The 14,746-nt window shown below is 31.1% G+C and overlaps 1 protein-coding gene across 12 annotated transcripts in view; it reads right to left on the reverse strand.

The window, feature by feature from the left end:
* Positions 1-14,746, reverse strand: part of Dad (Daughters against dpp) — a 43,017-nt gene that overhangs the window by 16,951 nt on the left and 11,320 nt on the right. For 5 of the 12 annotated variants that reach the window (XM_036373799.2, XM_036373796.2, XM_036373797.2 and 2 more), the window contains exon 2: positions 10,560-10,840. The exons of 6 other annotated variants lie outside the window; for them this stretch is intronic. The gene's annotated coding sequence lies outside the window, so the exon portion shown is untranslated. Of the gene's footprint in view, positions 1-174; positions 192-10,559; positions 10,841-14,746 lie in introns of those variants that run through there. One more of the 12 variants, XM_036373791.2, reaches the window with a different exon arrangement.

The following is a 14,746-nucleotide window of genomic DNA, read 5'->3' on the forward strand; positions in this document are numbered from 1 at the left end:
ACTTAATTTTCATGTTGTTTTTCATTTTGCGAAGAATTTATTGACAAACTGTACATACTTACATACATATTTACTATTTATTAATTTATTTAGTTATGTTAATGTTTTATTTCATATTTATTATATTCACTAAAACATGCAAATATTTCTTTATTTTTTATTATTAATACTTACATTTGTATATATGTATGCTTGTACATGCATACATTCATAAGTCGGTCGCGCACTCCTCTCTATTCTCCAAATAAATAAGACTACACATACATATGTATGTATCTATTCACCCTATATGATATACATGTGCACATATACTTACATATGTATGTATTTATATATCGTACATTGCGGCGCTGAGCTGTGGCTGACGGTCGAAAACCAGACGCTCCGACAGCTAGCCAGAAAATACAGTGCGAACAGAGAAACAACAATATAATGCCTTCTCGGGCTTGCGTGCAGCTAGCAAACGTACAATCAACAACAAGTATAACATAAGGCTACAGGCTGGCGGGTAGTCAGCGGCATCTTAAACATCAGGCGCCAGTGGGCGCCACTGACGTAATAAAAGAAATAATAGTAACGTTACCAACATCGTCATGATGGCGCCTTTAATTCAGACACAAATGCGGCGCGGCACAGCCAGACATATCTTCCCTACAAGAAACTGCTGATGGGTTCACTAATACACTCACATTTATTATGTCAGTACTGACAGTCAAATGAACAGTAAAATGACTGTGAATGTTTTCGATTTTTCCAAAAGCGAATTTTCGAAAAGGGACAGAATACATTTCCATAGAAGTTTCGAGAAGTACCTATGTACATATGTAGCTGTTATTTCGTGTGATAAACCAAAAGTGTTCCGTGCTCCTGTGCAATAACAATTTTTGTTTTATTAAAAATAAATAAATAACGAAGGAATTTTCAAATATAATATACGTAAGTTATTATTAAGTTTATAATAAAATTATATTTTTGTTAATTTTTATCCTTATTTAGCCATTTTTAAATTCTGAAATATCCATGAACTCAAGAAACACGTACAGCAGAGCTTAACTTATTATTTAATTCTATTTTTGTTACACTCTTTTTTATATTTATGTATGTATATTATTATAACTACTTTTAATTAAAAGTTTTGAATTTATTAAAGAAATAAAAATTATATTATATACTGCGCAAACGAATTTTTCACTTTTGATAGATTTACAGTCAACGCTATGATAGCGTTTTAGTCATAACTGACAATTTTCAGCTATGATGGATTTATGGTCAGTAATGACTCAAAAAAAAGACATGAGAGTGAGCAGTATAGATATATCGAATACCTTTCTGTTAAAGAGAGATGCAAACTCGCACACATACGTTGGTTTACATTGGTTTTTTGCACAAGGCTCTTAAGAAAATGATAGAAACTTTGTTCTGCGAACTGACAAAATTTTTTCAGCTATGACTGTCATATTACCGGTCATATGACTGTCACTGTTCTTGTAGGGTTCATAAACATATATAAGCACATACTCGTGCATGCATACAAGCAGTCGCATTCAGAAACAACACACAAACACAAACGAATTTCTATACAGGGGCGAACAAATTCAGTAGTGCTTACGTATCGACGCCAGTGAATAACCAGATAACGACTAACATGTCTGCGCCACATCACCTCTCACCATATAGAGTATCCTCACTAAACGAGCAGCGCCACTAAAAAATATTCTTGTTGAGTCGCCTGGTTTATGGCTGTGCCGGGTATACCAACATGATTTCATACAAAGCCATATACATAAATTCTTATGTGTGTATGCCCACACATATACATATACTGCGCACCAAAGTATAAGTTTGGCACTTGTTTCTCAAGTTGGAGAGCAAGTCAAGTAATTTCATTTTATTTACTAATGCATTCACATATGTATGTTGTTATACAGCTACTAGACAACATTAAAAACAAAAACATCATTAAATTTTTCATATAATAATGTACATATGTATATATATAAACGTATGCATATGTACATACATATGTATGCAGATACTGGCGCCACAACGTTACGTTTTTCGTCACTGAACGCACATCAGGGGGCTAATCAGTATTGCAATTTTTGATGTTCAAATAACGCCAAAATTAAAATTATAAAATAAATGGTAAATAATACAGTTGTCCACAAAATAATAAGAGTGCCAATATCAAAAATATATTTGGGTATAAAACGTTTCTGGACCACATGTAAATGACGGGGTACAATAGCATAATACACATAACGGGATATTCACATTAAAACAGAAAACCAATGATAATGAGATGATTGTTATTCTCATTCGGATTTGCTGATGCCCTTGAAATTCCTTTCCACAAAAAAATAGGAGTGTTAGACATTTCCTTACTAAAATAATCATTAACTTAAAAAATATTTGCAAGATTAGAAAAGTAAGTAGAGTTCCATAATCTAGCAGCAATTTTAATTAGTTATGGTAAACTTAGTCATTGGATTTTAGTTCAGAGGGTAGAGGAAAGCATTTTACAGATGTAAGGTGGGAAATGAAAAACAAAATTGAAAATTAGGAAAAACGTACAAGGAGATACAAGAAATGGAGGAAATTATAGAAATACAAATGAAACCATTGTTGACGATCCCAATATAAGCATGACACTACTGTAAAATTAATACTTCCAGGAGCATCAGCAATGAACTAAATTTATCAGTTAATACTGAAACTCTAATTTGGAAAAGAATCCCCTAATTATGGTAGAGGGTAGCTTTTCACATAGTGGAGTTGGTCCAATTCTCTTGAGTGAAGACCTCATGGATCAAATGGCATATGTTAAAATATTACATGAGATAATGTTATAATATGTCTAATGGAATATAGCATTTCTATGAGTAAACGAACAAGATAATGACCAGAAACAGTTCAGCAAGTGTGAGAAAAAATGATGTAGAGGCAACGAAGTTGAAGTTAAATACGTATGTCTCAGTCTTTTCAGTCTCCTGACCTCAACCCCTTGAAAACCCTTAGAACTGATATGAGAAAAGTGTTATTGAACGGAAACTAGCCAATTCGAGTGATTTCTGGCAGTAGTAAAAGAGAATTGGGAAATATAATCATTTCAGCATTGCCAAGATTTTATAGCCTTTATTTCCAGACAGTGTGATGTTCTATAAAGACACCAAAGCTATTCAAAGAAATATTAATTTTTTTAATATTCAGTAAAGGTTTGAAATCATTTTAATTAAAACTTTCAGAACTTTTCGTACTACATAGAATACTCCTATTTTTATGTGAAACTAATTTTTACTTTATGTTAACATAAACTGTGATTTTAAATTTTCTTTACGTTCATTGAAACATATGCACTATGGAAATATTAATAAGTATATCATCAGTGAACGTCTTGTATAAAGATTTTTAAACTTAAAACATGTTTTTTATTAAAAATTTAAAGATTCGTTTTGTTAATGATGTCACTCCTTTTTTGTGGACAACTGTTCATACATACATATATATTGTACATAAACGGAATAATACTTTTGGATATAAAAACGTATAATGAATAACTTAATACAACAACAGACATATGCATTATGTACATATGTATGTAATTCCCTTCCAGCCAAAAGTGGTTAAAAAAGTGGTATTTGTTGTCCGCGAAGACGCCAATCCAACGATATTTGAGGTTATGATACATATGTACATATATAGCCATATGGGACTTATTAAGACACCTATCAACTGCCTGGAATCAAAATACATTTCTATAAATTTTTTTTCTTATTTTAGTTATTTGAAATATGTATACTTACTGAAACTTCCGATAGTGTACTCTTCGTAGTTGAACATACTTGTACATACACTGGCCAAAAAAAGTATTCGACATATCCATTTTTTATATTTATTTAATATAAACTAATAAAAGACCAAAAACCAGTGTGTTTGTAACTTGATGACTTTTATGATAATGAAAACAACAAAACTAACCAAAAAAGCAAAAAACTGATTTACTTCAAAAATAAAAGCAAAAAAATTATTCGACAATTCATGTAAAATCCAAGTTAAAAAACAAAAATTCACTTTTTAATATCGCGTAGCTCTTCCTTTTCTTTCGGACTACTTCTTTTAAACGTCTTGGTATTGATTCGACCAACTTTCTTGTTATGGATGTGTCTATACTGTACCACTCAATTACACAATTATAATTTTACAAAAAAATTTGTGAACATACCTTTGTATTTTCAAAAACAATCGATTTGCATTTGTCAATATTTTTATTTTCTTTTTTGGGATTTTTATATTGGCACTAATGACAAATATGTTTTCTCACTTGCTCAATAAGTTCAAGAAATGAGATTGGAAGTTTGGTTTGTTTAGGAAATTCAAAATCAGTTAAAAAAGAAATATCCCAAAAGTATGAGTTGGTGTTAGTGCCTGAAGAAAAAATATGTAATTGTGTTGAAACTTCTAGGGAAAGTAGTTAGCCGTGACTGGCAGGGTTATTAAACAGACTTTAAATTCATACCGTGTATGATTTTTTTCTTCCATACATATACATATGTATGTATGTACATACAGTGAATCAAAAAAAAAAATGTTGTACAGGGAGATTGTTTTTGTTTGAAGTGACTTAACTCTTAAACTATTAAAACTTTTGAGTTGCATCCAAAGGAGAGAAAAAGTCCGTTTTTATTAATTTTCATAATGTAATTGAAATATTTTTTTAAAAATTCAGTTTTTTCCAAAAAATAAAAGAATAAAAATAAATCCATTTTCGAAAGCCAAAAAAAAACTTGTACAGTTTGCATAAATTGTCATTTTAACACTCTTGAAGAAAAATTAGTACTTTGTACGTACACCTTTGCCCTCTATCATTGTATGCAGTCTTTTATTTATAGAATACACCATAATGGTAGGTATATTTGTCCACATCTTCTGAAGAGCAGTCATAACTTTTAGCTTTAGCCTTCCTTACGCCTTACAAATCGACGACCGTTGCATCCAACTAAATTAAATTTGGGCCCATATCGGTAAAAATTACAGAATCCCGAAATTCGTTATCACGTTGGATATACTTACATACATATGTATGCTTGTATGTATGTACATATAAGTATACTCTTTGGAGTATTTTTCGTTACTTCTACTTCTCTTTACAAATATTTCACTTCGATAAGCGTGGCTTGTGCTCGCTTTAAACTGAGTTAAAACCAAGAAATTCTGAACAGTTTGAGGTTGGATTTTTGCCATGCCAGCTTCCTCCAACCTCTTGGCGTTAGAGACAGCAGATATTTTGGGCTGTTCCTTGTTCCAATCAAGTCTTCTAACTCCACCAGTCTTTTTCAATTTAGAAAAATAGTATGTGGTTTTTTGAAAATATTGCCTATTTCGCGGGTAATTTTGTTCTGTTGCCAATATTTGACTACCGGAGCTTGTAAATCTTGAGATGTTTATTTATTCATAATTTTTTCTTCAAAAACTGCAAGCGCACAAAAGAAATTCGCTTCCCAAAAAATACATTTTGAACATAGTAAGTATAAACGCAAATAATACCAGACAAAAATAGCGGTACCTACTTGATAACTGCATTTAATGTGTTGCCAACGTAAGTGTATAAGTTTTTTTTTTTGCTGCTCAGAAGAGAGATATTTTAATTTTTTGCAATCGTTAACATCAAAATTGATTTGTTGTTAAATTTTTTTTAAAAATACTAAAAATACAAAGGTCTTTCATATTGTTACTCCTGTTTGCAGTTTAAAAGCTGAAATAGTTTAAGAAAAAAGTCCCTTGAAAGTCAAAGCATATCTCTGTATAAGTTTTCTTTTCTTGATTCACTTTATGTATCTATGTACACTCGGCAGAAAAAGTCTGCGTACGCACGTATGTCTTATTTTATTTTGTTAAAAAATATCTTTTATTCATGTACTAATAAAAATAATAAAATCACATTAAATACTTTATTACTAGTTTGTTGCATAATCCTTTCCATGGGAAGATTGGTAAAAACCAAGGGTAAAAGTGTCGGGAGCATTATAGTTTTACTTGTTTTGGCAAAAGTGGCAATTTCAAAGGGTTTTTGTTTTATTCAGTTTGTTATTAAATTTAGAACATCGAATCTCGCCTAAAAGAAAACAAAGGGAACCTCTGAAAGGGAAATCATGGTTAAACTTTTGGAAGAAGGAAAAACATACGGTGAAATCGGTCGAATTGTTGGAAGAACACATTTTTCCATAAAAAGAATAATACAAAATTACAAAGATACCGGCTTTTTAATATCTCGGCCCGTCTAGGGCGGCCAAAATCTTAAAAATAGCGAATCATATAGCATAGACATAGTTGAGCTTTGGTTACTCTATAACATTCTCAAGCAGCTTCAAACACCACCAGAATCACCAGATTTTATTTCTAAAAAGCACCTATGTGATTCAAAGATGTGCTTAACGAAGATCGGGCTCACATCTCTTGGACTGAAACCTCTAAGCTTGTCTATTTTATGCCAAAACCTTTAGCGGATGTTTTAAAACGTCTTTAATGAATATCAAACACATTGGATTTTATAAAAAGTATACAAAATTATTTTTTTCAACGATTTATTTTGGTTGGTACCTTGTACGCAGACTTTTTCTGTCTAGTAGTATATCTTGTCTTCGAATCGCAATACAAAACGCAAACAACTAATACAAATATGTACATTGCGGAATATATTTAAACATATATACATACATAGTTTGATCAAGAAGAGGGAAAAAGTTGTTGTCGAAAACAAAGTCCAACAGTAGTGGAATAATGAATTGAAAAGGGATTAAACTACCTGCTTTCGATTCGACAAGTTTTAATGTCCAGCGAATCGAACTGCGCTAACATGTCTGCTGACGCATGCGCTGTAGTGCTATAACTCTTTCTTACTGCAGAAATTCTTTTTTCGCGTCAAAAACATTGCAATAACCCTTTCTTTTTGTTTTCTATAAATTACTACAAATGATTTTAAGTCTTAAGAAAAAACAAAGAAATTTGTACTTTCATTTGTCATTTGAACCATTCACAATAGTTAAACTCATCTAAACTATGACAAACAAAACTTGATAGCATTGAAGATAGCGGCTATACCTCTTTCACAAATTCAACTCGATCAGAGATATGGCGAATCGAAGACAGCTACTAACATATTAATATACATACATACTATGTACATACTTATAAACATACATATATGTACCTACATAAAATGCTTTTAATAAATTGTGATCCAAACAAATGTCTCAAAACCTGTAACCAATTATTCCCCAAAGCAGTACGTCATATTTCAAATATCTTTTATAATTCCTTATCAATATAGTTCTCGTTTTATTAATTTCTTTACAGTTGTTGTGATTAGCATGATTAACTTTTTTCCAAAGGCATTGCTCAAGCCACAAGTTGGCAGTCGTGAGAATTATATACATATGTATATACATTGTATGTATGTATGTAGGTATCGCTGAAAGATGCGCACACAGAGCTTTGTGTGGATGGATAAAATTTCTCAACATCTTGGCGCCACGATGCAAATTATGTGTATATACATAAGTAGGTCCATACGAATGAATATAAATAAACATATGTTCATATGTATATACTTTTCAAATACTTTCATACATATGTACGCACATAGTTTAGCTTTGGTCACCTTACAAATTGGGTTTCATACAGATGTAGTATGTATATACATATATATACATGTATATATGTATTAGGGTGTCCGTTATTTCTCCAATTTGAGGTTTTTTTTTGCAAACGCCCTTGAAAGCTCTTTAAGTATATTAAATTTAAGCCGTGTCTAAATCAGTTTACTTTTTCCATTTACTTTACATGGTATTATTATTGACAATTTAATCCAAAATATTCCACCTTACAAAAAAGCTGATTTTTTAATAAAAATATTCATTTAAAAGTTGCATTTAAAAAAAGTAAAAATAATGCATTAAATGCTCTGAGGCTCGGCAATTCAATAACTGAGCATGGTCTATGTAAGCTGAGCGCACAAACCGAAATTTTTTTTAGTATGGTATAACCTTTTTTATATTCGTGTGAAGTTTGATCTCCATATGTCAATTAATGTGTATGGTATTTGGCAGCTGCTTTTTGTACGAGGCAAAGGGTTTGTCTGGCGATTTTTCCCATGGAAAAAATATTGAACAATGTGGTTGCTTGAAATTTTGTGTTTCGAATAGAATAACGGGATCATTGAAATTGTTACAGAAGCGTTTTGCAAGGTATACTTTATCACGAATACAAGTATTTAGGAAGCACAAAGCATTCGGTGAGGGTCATGAAGTCATCGAAAATTTGCCTCATGCGAGTCGTCCGTTTACCTTGTTTATAACGATACATCGAAAAAGTTAAGAAAACAGTACTGAAAATCGCCATCAAAGAAATAGCAGAGGATCTCAACATATGTTATGGATCGACTTAATATATTTTGGGTTTTGAGTATGAAACATGTCAATGCTAAACTCATACCAAAAAGACTGGAATCTTTTGCAAAAACGATGTCGCTAAAGAGATGCTTGACAGCATAGCTGACGACCCTACATTAATGAAACGCGTCCTTACTGGTGACGAGACGTGGGCTTTTAAATATAGGGTCAAAACTGTCTAACAATCTAGCGAATGGTACTCCAAAAATAAGCCGAAACCTAAAAAATTCATCTCAGCTGAGACCTATACCAAATGTAGGGGAAATTGGATTAAGCATTAGCATGCTTGTATGGGCTTAGGAGTCTGTTTTAGAGGCGATAATAAATTGTGTTAAAATACGAGAAAATGTAGTTTTTTTGTCAATCAATTATCTGAGTCAAATTTGATGATGATATTTGAGATGTTTATTAAATTTCGCAATAGAAGCACAATTTTTTCTTTTGAATATATGTGCATACATATGTATGTATGAATGCAATCGTCATCAATTTTAATTAGTGAAAATGTTATGTAAAGGTAACAAAATAGACTTTTTCTATTAATTATGAATGACATATACATACATATGATGATACTTAATGAAACTTGCTACTAGGTTTCTTGGGACCCAGCTAACTTTACTGCATAACGCCACAGCCATCTGCACTAACCAGCATTGCTCTAAATCAATCACAAATTAAACTGTAATTTAACACAGTTGAAAGTGGCATGGTCGTTTTAAAAGTTTTGAAAGCTAGGTTTGCAATACTGTTCGGATGTTTGTCAAATCTTCAACGTATGATGCTACAGAAAAAGCAATAATTATTCAATTTGCTTGAAATTTTTAAGTGCATACTTATTTCTTTAAACGTCAAAAAATAAAATAAATATTAGAAAGGTAACATAAACCAATAATTTCATAGGGTATCCAAACGAAACTCATGCGTCCAGTTTTGCTCACCAACCTTAGAACATTTTGATATTTGATTTACTGTTATTTTTTTGTTTAGGGTTCAAACATGTAAGTCGCGGTGCAAACCTCAATTAATTTCTAATTTCTACTGGTATTTTTCGGAAAAAGACAACGAGTTTTTAGTTTACTTAAGTATTTTCGACTTCTGCGTAGGAACCGAAGTGCTACTCAACTAATGAGTGTCCCGGATTAAACCATGATTTTTCTCCGTTTAAGATTCTTAAAATAAATTTATTTTTCATCACCAGTAATAATTCGATGTAAAACTGATTTTCCTTCGCGTCATTGAAGCAAAATTTCACAAGTGTTTTTTCCATTTGTCTTTCATTCAATTCACGTGGCACCTATTTTCCACACTTTTGGATCTTTCCCAAAACTTTCAAATGGTCTAAAATTGTTTGTTTCTTTTGACTCAAAGTATCATCTTAATCGAATATTGCTTGCAGTTCGGCGTCTTCAAACTTTTTTGGTGGTCTTCCACGTTCTTCATTTCTCACATTAAATTCATTGTTGAAACCATCTTTTGCATCTTGCTTCTGATAGAGCATGATCACAAATTGCCTCGATTAGCATTCGATGCGACTCTGCAGCACTTTTCTTCAAATAGAAACAAAAAATTAATTCTTTTTTTCCTTTTCTTATTGTTTTTGCCATCCACATTGTACCACATACATACCTAAGTACATATATATGTATTTATGTATGTATGTATGTAAATAATTTTAAATTCCAGATTTCGGTTCTTTTACTAAGGAATAGTTTAATAATGTGGCCCAATACTTTATCGTTATTGTGTAAGGTCATCGGAAAAAATACTTTTCTGATTAAGTACATACATATATTGTGGGATATTTGCTGAATTGTTTGCTGTGTAAAATCATACTTGCTCGTACATACATACATATGTATACGTATGCGGATATCAGTGGCGGGCCGAGAAAAGCAAAATTCGACATTTGTTTTCATTAATTTCTGGATTACATTTTACAAGCACTTATCCTCAATATAAAACAATTATAATCTGTATACATTCCCAAAAATATATCCGAAAAACGTAGTAATTATATTCAACTACTTTATTCAAACTTTTTTCACGTATTATTTATAGACATATTCATGAACAAAAAAAAATATTTGTTTTGTGATTTTTGCTACTTACATGATTTCTTATCAACAATATCCGTATAGTAAATTTTCTTTTGTTGCTTGCGTAATAAGGATCTTTATTTACATTTGGATAAATATTGCGTTGATATGTTTTTGTTGAGTCCTAATCCGTGTTTTATTTCGATATGCAGGCTGTGTTTTTTATACATACATATATACATATGTACATATGTATTTGTATGGAGTTTGATTTAGTACATTTTCATTAAAACACTCTTTATATATCAACCATGTATAAACGTAAAATTCTTTTTTAACAGTAACTGAACAAATCTGAATTGTACACATTTTTTAATTAATTTGTTGCGATATGCAAAATAGTGTACATGTATACTACATACAACCACATGTATTTACATACTTATGTGTGTCTATAAGTATTCAATCGACCATTTTCGTTCACAACCGGTAGTATTACTTTCATAATTTTTTTTTAGTCTTATATATTTTCGGTTTGTATATTTGATGCTTAAACTTGTTGTCATTCTTAGAAATCATAGATATGTGAACATACATACATAAATATTTTGAAATATCCACACATCCATTATACATACATATGTATGTACATAAGTATGCAATACATGTGTATGTATGTATATCAAAAGTTTATTACGGTGTTCTATTTGAACCACTCACGTTTCTTTTAAGGACAGCGTGTCGTTTTGAAACAATAACGAAAATATTTTTACTAAAATGTGCTTATTTTTGGAGATAAGGTAAAAATAATACTTTCAGGTTAATTACTTGTATCAACCAATTAGAGTCTGGTTTTTCCTTTTGTTGAATAGATATGTACATACATACATAAGTATGTATGGGAAAGGGCAAGTACAGCAACTCAAGAGCATATTAAAATTTTTGTGAAACAGGGAAATTCGTACAGAAAAGTACAATAGCAAATTTACTTCAAGTTTCCAAAACAATGGTTTAAAAAAACCATTTATTTCTTCTAAACAAATTAAATGTAATTAGAATATTGATGTTGACACATCAACTATTCGCAAAGGAAAATCTAAAGTCTCGAAGCCAAGAAAATTGCCTATGGTGCCAAAAAAGTACGTGCAAAAACAGATAAAGGATGCTAAAGAACATATGCTCCGATCTAAAGAGAAATGGCGTAACATTATCTGGTGTAACGAAACAAACAATAAACTTATTTAACTATGATCAAGTAAAAAAACCGCGTACAACCATAAGGACACGAAAAAAGACAGTTATTTAAACTTTAAAGCATTATATTGAAGTAAAAGCGTCAAGTAACAAGGACGAGCTTATTCGGAATTCATGGAACGCCAGAAAATTCCAGTTTGGTCTGCCAAAACCTAGTTGATTCTATGCCGAAGAGAAGTTGATCAATTTTAAACCAATTAGAAATAAATATTAACACAATTGAATGAAAACTAGTTTACCACATTTTCCTAATTGTTTTAGTAAAAGAAGTGGTCTTATTTTTTCACATGTTAATATCGCATTATTACAAAAAAAACTGCATATAAAATATAAAAATTTGCCAAATCTGTGTAAAATTAAAACAAAAGAATTTTTAATTTGTTCCTAACAAATAAACAAATTAACTTCATTAGTAAAGGCGCCAGCTGTGCACCTGCCCCTGCAGCTTTATTTTTGGCCTTCGTAAAGTTAAAAATCGATTCCTTAAATTATAACAATGCATGGAGAAAAAGGCCCCAAAAAACCTCAGCAGGAAGCAATCAATCCCGAAGATACCCAAAAAAATGTTTAACAGACATTTAACATTCAACAAGACAAATTTAATATCCAAATATCCCAAAGGACAAATTCTCAACGTTTGATCAAATCTGGACTGCATAGCAGACCAACACGCAATAAGGCACTTTTTAGTAACATTCGAAGATAACAACGGGTAGACTTTGCAAGGCCCCATTGGTCTGCTATGTATGTATGTAGTTTGGAGTTATGAAGCGAAGCTAGATTTTAGATTGTCTTATTTAATTATATAACATCTCTAGAATATTTTCCTAAAATCTCAAGTTGATACCAGTAATAGTTTTCGATATACAGTTTTGAAAAGTTGCGCGCTCGAGGTCAGCTATGTGGTCGCTTAAAACTTTAAACGCGTTTTTCTCGAAACTGTATTTTCAAAGTCGGGTATCAAGATTTCTTGTGAACCTCAACCGATCTTGATGAAATTTTATACAGGTGTTTGAGATACAATTTACTCGTGCTTGGACGAATGATTTTTTTTTTCAATTACAACCATTTTAAAAAAAGAAATGTTGAGCAAATTTGACCGAAGTTTTCATTTTTTTGGAAAAAGGTTTGCCAAAAATCCAATTTTAATTTTTTTCTTCCTTCGTTCAAGCACTAGTTTATGGTCTTAACTAAAACACATATTTTTTCATTTTAGATGATCCTGTCAGGAGTTATGCTCACCGGACGCACCTTTTTTCGAGTGGTCACCGGAAATGACGTTACAACGGTGGAGTTTTAATTTTTTTTAAATCTTAGAAGTTATTTTTTAAATGTGTATCTTTAAGAGAGAAAAAAGTTTGAATTAAATAAATAATTTTTATATAGAAAACAAATTATTGAAAATAGGCCTTTTTACCCGACACAACCCATGTAACCCCTTAAGTGGTTGATAGTATGTTTAAATAAAATATACGCAAAAATTATGAACATACGTATTACAGTGGAAAAAAAGTATTTATTGTAAAATAAATGCCGTTTCTAATTAGCTGAAGACTGCTAAGTATACCTAAATATTTTTGTATGTAGAACTGGATAATTTTTATAGTTCGAACCTCTTTATATGTACATACTTAACATATTAGGGTAACATTATATGCATGTACAATATTTGCTGTTACTTTTGCATTTGATATGTGACAAAATTTTAAAAATATGTTCACTTGAATTTATAAACCTCAGAACGTTTTTCGGAAATCAGACTTTTGAAGCTCAAAGAATTCCCAAACTGTACGACTTGTAATTGGATCATTCAGTTCCATTTTCAAGTCGTTGGAAGCTTTTAATGGATTATCCGGGACATAACATATCAACATTTAGTTGAAACGGGTTTAGGTTTTGCTTTTCTCTCCTTTAGTTTCAGGGTTTTTCACGTGGTGAACGGCATTTAATATCATATTCTTAAAGTAGTTTATGATATTGAGTATTTACCTTATAATTTTCCCTTTCTTGTATAGTTTCACCATCATTTTTCCAATGCACTTCGGGACCCGGGACCGATATTTTAATTTTCTTCCTATCATCATCAAAATACAAACCAAAGATTATTATTTCTTTATTTATCCTTTTTAAGCTAAATTATCCCTATTATTTCTGCAAGATCTAAACGCTATACATTTAAACAAAATAGCATTTACGTCGACATTCTAAAAATAATTGACGCAAAACGAAACAAACATAAAGTACTGTTATCAAGCATTGTGGCATAGTGACTAGTGATTCAAACCTATGCTGATAAAAAGTTTTTTTGAGCTTTGAAATATGCCAATGATTTTGTCCCTACTATTTCTGCCACCAGTGTATACTCATGTATGTACATATAAATATGTATATACAGTCGGCAAAATTCCATTCATACACCCTCTTTTAAAAGTAATAACATTTTTTTTCTACTAAATCATCCAAACTAAAAAACTGAATTTATTCGTAAACTGTATTTAAACAAATATGAAGCAATTGGATAATAAAAATTTTTCAATTCTACTAAACATTTTCCATGAATTCGCAAAATTCAGTTAGCGCGAACGCAAAATTCGTATTAATACACCAATCAATAATCCGCTAATTCAGAATGGGTTCAAATAACCGTTAGCTAGAGCAAATATTTCAATTGCCCAAAATAAAGATCGTATTTTTTTTATAAATTATGCATCATTTTTATTTTGGTCATCAACAAGGTGTTTTTATAAAACGGGTTCGGAAGTTCCAAATGACATTCGGTAATTGTCTTTAAAACTGCATCAAGACGGAAAATCTCTACGGGGAAATTGGAAAAATAATACACCGAAGCCATGAATAGTTCAGTATATAATTAATACATTTAAAAAATACAAAACATTGAAAAAAGGCGTCGAAACGAATGTAAAAACAAAATTCCACAGAATTCCCAGAAATGTGTCATTTTTAGTGAAAGACGTACGTAAGGATCCAACAATTTCGGTACCAAAG

Source organism: Bactrocera oleae, chromosome 2 (genome assembly GCF_042242935.1).
Source record: "Bactrocera oleae isolate idBacOlea1 chromosome 2, idBacOlea1, whole genome shotgun sequence".
NCBI classification, from domain to species: domain Eukaryota; kingdom Metazoa; phylum Arthropoda; class Insecta; order Diptera; family Tephritidae; genus Bactrocera; species Bactrocera oleae.